Raw genomic sequence first — 6,294 nt, forward strand, 5'->3', positions numbered from 1 at the left:
GCCTAATGGATAAGGCACTGGCCTCCTAAGCCAGGGATTGTGGGTTAGAGTCTCATCTGGGTTGTACTCCAAGCAGAGTGGCGCAGCGGAAGCGTGGTGGGCCCATAACCCAGATGTCGATGGATCGAAACCATCCTCTGCTAGACATTGTCTCTTTTTCGAGACCATTGTGTTGGACATGACATTTTTTCTTCAAAACTTTACTTCAATTTCACATCTGCCTCAGCATTGCAAACTCCAACAATTCTCGTTATTTTATGCTGCCACAATGTGGATCTAGCAGAGTGGCAGTTAATTAAAACACTTGATTTTGGGTATGTAGTGTTCTGAAATCCATCTTTTCCTGGCCAGCCCAAATGGCCTAATGGATAAGGCACTGGCCTCCTAAGCCAGGGATTGTGGGTTCAAGTCCCATCTGGGTTGTACTCCAAGCATAGTGGTGCAACGGAAGCGTGCTGGGCCCATAACCCAGAGGTCGATGGATCGAAACCATCCTCTGCTAGACATTGTCTCTTTTTCGGGACCATTGAGTTGGACATGACATTTTTTCTTCAAAACTTGACTTCAATTTCACATCTGCCTCAGCATTGCAACCTCCTACAATTCTGGATATTTTATGCTGCCACAATGTGGATCTAGCAGAGTGGCAGTTAATTAAAACACTTGATTTTGGGTATGTAGTGTTCTGAAATCCACCTTTTCCTGGCCAGCCCAAATGGCCTAATGGATAAGGCACTGGCCTCCTAAGCCAGGGATTGTGGGTTCGAGTCCCATCTGGGTTGTTCTCCAAGCCTAGTGGCGCAGCAGAAGCGTGCTTGGCCCATGACCCAGAGGTTGATGGATCGAAACCGTCCTCTGTTAGACATTGTCTCTTTTTCGGGACCATTTAGTTGGACATGACATTTTTTCTTCAAAACTTGACTTCAATTTCACATCTGCCTCAGCATTGCAAGCTCCTACAATTCTGGATATTTGATGCTGCCACAATGTGGATCTAGCAGAGTGGCAGTTAGTTAAAACACTTGATTTTGGGTATGTAGCGTTCTGAAATCCACCTTTTCCTGGCCAGCCCCAGTGGTCTAATGGATAAGGCACTGGCCTCCTAAACCAGGGATTGTGGGTTCGAATCCCATCTGGGTTGTACTCCAAGCATAGTGGTGCAGCGGAAGCGTGCTGGGCCCATAACCCAGAGGTCGATGGATCGAAACCATCCTCTGCTAGACATTGTCTCTTTTTCGGGACCATTGAGTTGGACATGACATTTTTTCTTCAAAACTTGACTTCAATTTCACATCTGCCTCAGCATTGCAAGCTCCTACAATTCTGGATATTTGATGCTGCCACAATGTGGATCTAGCAGAGTGGCAGTTAATTAAAACACTTGATTTTGGGTATGTAGTGTTCTGAAATCCACCTTTTCCCGGTCAGCCCCAGTGGCCTAATGGATAAGGCACTGGCCTCCTAAGCCAGGGATTGTGGGTTAGAGTCCCATCTGGGTTGTACTACAAGCAGAGTGGCGCAGCGGAAGCGTGCTGGGCCCATAACCCAGAGGTCGATGGATCGAAACCATCCTCTGCTAGACATTGTATCTTTTTCGAGACCATTTTGTTGGACATGACATTTTTTCTTCAAAACTTTACTTCAATTTCACATCTGCCTTAGAATTGCAAACTCCAACAATTCTCGTTATTTTATGCTGCCACAATGTGGATCTAGCAGAGTGGCAGTTAATTAAAACACTTGATTTTGGGTATGTAGTGTTCTGAAATCCACCATTTCCTGGCCAGCCCCAGTGGCCTAATGGACAAGGAGCTGGCCTCCTAAGCCAGGGATTGTGGGTTTGAGTCCCATCTGGGTTGTACTCCAAGCAGAGTGGCGCAGCGGAAGAGTGTGGGTTCGAGTCCCATCTAGGTTGTACTCCAAGCAGAGTGGCGCAGCAGAAGCATACTCGGCCCATAACCCAGAGGTTGATGGATCGAAACCGTCCTCTGCTAGACATTGTATCTTTTTCGAGACCATTGTGTTGGACATGACATTTTTTCATCAAAACTTTACTTCAATTTCACATCTGCCTTAGAATTGCAAACTCCAACAATTCTCGTTATTTTATGCTGCCACAATGTGGATCTAGCAGAGTGGCAGTTAATTAAAACACTTGATTTTGGGTATGTAGTGTTCTGAAATCCACCTTTTTCTGGCCAGCCCAAATGGCCTAATGAATAAGGCACTGGCCTCCTAAGCCAGGGATTGTGGGTTCGAGTCACATCTGGGTTGTACTCCAAGCATAGTGGCGCAGCAGAAGCGTGCTGGGCCCATAACCCAGAGGTCGATGGATCGAAACCATCCTCTGCTAGACATTGTCTCTTTTTCGGGACCATTGAGTTGGACATGACATTTTTTCTTTAAAACTTTACTTCAATTTCACATCTGCCTCAGCATTGCAAGCTCCTACAATTCTGGATATTTTATGCTGCCACAATGTGGATCTAGCAGAGTGGCAGTTAATTAAAACACTTGATTTTGGGTATGTAGTGTTCTGAAATCCACGTTTTCCTAGCCAGCCCCAGTGGCCTAATGGGGCACTGGCCTCCTAAGCCAGGGATTGTGGGTTCGAGTCCTATCTGGGTTGTACTCCAAGCAGAGTGGTGCAGCGGAAGCGTGCTGGGCCCATAACCCAGAGGTCGATGGATCGAAACCATCCTCTGCTAGACATTGTCTCTTTTTCGGGACCATTGAGTTGGACATGACATTTTTTCTTCAAAACTTGACTTCAATTTCACATCTGCCTCAGCATTGCAAGGTCCTACAATTCTGGATATTTGATGCTGCCACAATGTGGATCTAGCAGAGTGGCAGTTAATTAAAACACTTGATTTTGGGTATGTAGTGTTCTGAAATCCACCTTTTCCTGGCCAGCCCAAATGGCCTAATGGATAAGGCACTGGCCTCCTAAGCTAGGGATTGTGGGTTTGAGTCCCATCTGTGTTGTACTCCAAGCATAGTGGCGCAGCGGAAGCGTGCGGAACACTCCTCTGCTAGACATTGTCTCTTTTTCGGGACCATTGAATTGGACATGACATTTTTTCTTCAAAACTTTACTTCAATTTCACATCTGCCTTAGAATTGCAAACTGCAACAATTCTCGTTATTTAATGCTGCCACAATGTGGATCTAGCAGAGTGGCAGTTAATTAAAACACTTGATTTTGGGTATGTAGTGTTCTGAAATCCACCTTTTCCTGGCCAGCCTCAGTGGCCTAATGGACAAGGAGCTGGCCTCCTAAGCCAGGGATTGTGGGTTTGAGTCCCATCTGGGTTGTACTCCAAGCAGAGTGGCGCAGCGGAAGAGTGTGGGTTCAAGTCCCATCTAGGTTGTACTCCAAGCAGAGTGGCGCAGCAGAAGCATACTTGGCCCATAACCCAGAGGTCGATGGATCGAAACCATTCTCTGCTAGACATTGTATCTTTTTCGAGACCATTGTGTTGGACATGACATTTTTTCATCAAAACTTTACTTCAATTTCACATCTGCCTTAGAATTGCAAACTCCAACATTTCTCGTTATTTTATGCTGCCACAATGTGGATCTAGCAGAGTGGCAGTTAATTAAAACACTTGATTTTGGGTATGTAGTGTTCTGAAATCCACCTTTTCCTGGCCAGCCCAAATGGCCTAATGAATAAGGCACTGGCCTCCTAAGCCAGGGATTGTGGGTTTGAGTCCCATCCGGGTTGTACTCCAAGCATAGTGGCGCAGCAGAAGCGTGCTTGGCCCATGACCCAGAGGTCGATGGATCGAAACCATCCTCTGCTAGACATTGTTTCTTTTTCGGGACCATTTAGTTGGACATGACATTTTTTCTTCAAAACTTGACTTCAATTTCACATCTGCCTCAGCATTGCAAGCTCCTACAATTCTGGATATTTGATGCTGCCACAATGTGGATCTAGCAGAGTGGCAGTTAGTTAAAACACTTGATTTTGGGTATGTAGCGTTCAGAAATCCACCTTTTCCTGGCCTGCCCCAGTGGCCTAATGGATAAGGCACTGGCCTCCTAAACCAGGGATTGTGGGTTCGAGTCCCATCTGGGTTGTACTCCAAGCAGAGTGGTGCAGCGGAAGCGTGCTGGGCCAATAACCCAGAGGTCGATGGATCGAAACCATCCTCTGCTAGACATTGTCTCTTTTTCGGGACCATTGAGTTGGACATGACATTTTTTCTTTAAAACTTGACTTCAATTTCACATCTGCCTCAGCATTGCAAGCTCCTACAATTCTGGATATTTTATGCTGCCACAATGTGGATCTAGCAGAGTGGCAGTTAATTAAAACACTTGATTTTGGGTATGTAGTGTTCTGAAATCCACCTTTTCCTGGCCAGCCCCAGTGGCCTAATGGGGCACTGGCCTCCTAAGCCAGGGATTGTGGGTTCGAGTCCTATCTGGGTTGTACTCCAAGCAGAGTGGTGCAGCGGAAGCGTGCTGGGCCCATAACCCAGAGGTCGATGGGTCGAAACCATCCTCTGCTAGACATTGTCTCTTTTTCGGGACCATTGAGTTGGACATGACATTTTTTCTTCAAAACTTGACTTCAATTTCACATCTGCCTCAGCATTGCAAGGTCCTACAATTCTGGATATTTGATGCTGCCACAATGTGGATCTAGCAGAGTGGCAGTTAATTAAAACACTTGATTTTGGGTATGTAGTGTTCTGAAATCCACGTTTTCCTGGCCAGCCCAAATGGCCTAATGGATAAGGCACTGGCCCCCTAAGCCAGGGATTGTGGGTTAGAGTCTCATGTGGGTTGTACTCCAAGCAGAGTGGCGCAGCGGAAGCGTGCTGGGCCAATAACCCAGATGTCGATGGATCGAAACCATCCTCTGCTAGACATTGTCTCTTTTTCGAGACCATTGTGTTGGACATGACATTTTTTCTTCAAAACTTTACTTCAATTTCACATCTGCCTCAGCATTGCAAACTCCAACAATTCTCGTTATTTTATGCTGCCACAATGTGGATCTAGCAGAGTGGCAGTTAATTAAAACACTTGATTTTGGGTATGTAGTGTTCTGAAATCCACCTTTTCCTGGCCAGCCCAAATGACGTAATGGATAAGGCACTGGCCTCCTAAGCCAGGGATTGTGGGTTCGAGTCCCATCTGGGTTGAACTCCAAGCATAGTGGCGCAGCGGAAGCGTGCTTAGCCCATAACCCAGAGGTCGGTGGATCGAAGCCATCCTCTGCTAGACATTGTCTCTTTTTCGGGACCATTTAGTTGGACATGACATTTTTTCTTCAAAACTTGACTTCAATTTCACATCTGCCTCAGCATTGCAAGCTCCTACAATTCTGGATATTTGATGCTGCCACAATGTGGATCTAGCAGAGTGGCAGTTAATTAAAACACTTGATTTTGGGTATGTAGTGTTCTGAAATCCACCTTTTCCTGGCCAGCCCCAGTGGCCTAATGGATAAGGCACTGGCCTCCTAAGCCAGGGATTGTGGGTCCAAGTCCCATCTGGGTTGTACTCCAAGCTGAGTGGCGCAGCGGAAGCGTGCTGGGCCCATAACCCAGAGGTCAATGGATCGAAACCATCCTCTGCTAGACATCGTATCTTTTTCGAGACCATTGTGTTGGACATGACATTTTTTCTTAAAAACTTTACTTCAATTTCACATCTTCCTTATAATTGCAAACTCCAACAATTCTCGTTATTTTATGCTGTCACAATGTGGATCTAGCAGAGTGGCAGTTAGTTAAAACACTTCATTTTGGGTATGTAGCGTTCTGAAATCCACCTTTTCCTGGCCAGCCCCAGTGGCCTAATGGGGCACTGGCCTCCTAAGCCAGGGATTGTGGGTTCGAGTCCTATCTGGGTTGTACTCCAAGCAGAGTGGCGCAGCGGAAGCGTGTTGGGCCCATAACCCAGAGGTCGATGGATCGAAACCATCCTCTTCTAGACATTGTCTCTTTTTCGGGACCATTGTGTTGGACATGACATTTTTTCTTCAAAACTTTACTTCAATTTCACATCTGCCTTAGAATTGCAAACTCCAACAATTCTCGTTATTTAATGCTGCCACAATGTGGATCTAGCAGAGTGGCAGTTAATTAAAACACTTGATTTTGGGTATGTAGTGTTCTGAAATCCACGTTTTCCTGGCCAGCCCCAGTGGCCTAATGGATAAGGCACTGGCCTCCTAAGCCAGGGATTGTGGGTCCGAATCCCATCTGGGTTGTACTCCAAGCAGAGTGGCGCAGCGGAAGCGTGCTGGGCCCATTACCCAGAGGTCAA

This window comes from Salminus brasiliensis, chromosome 16, assembly GCF_030463535.1.
Source record: "Salminus brasiliensis chromosome 16, fSalBra1.hap2, whole genome shotgun sequence".
Taxonomy (NCBI): Eukaryota; Metazoa; Chordata; class Actinopteri; order Characiformes; family Bryconidae; genus Salminus; species Salminus brasiliensis.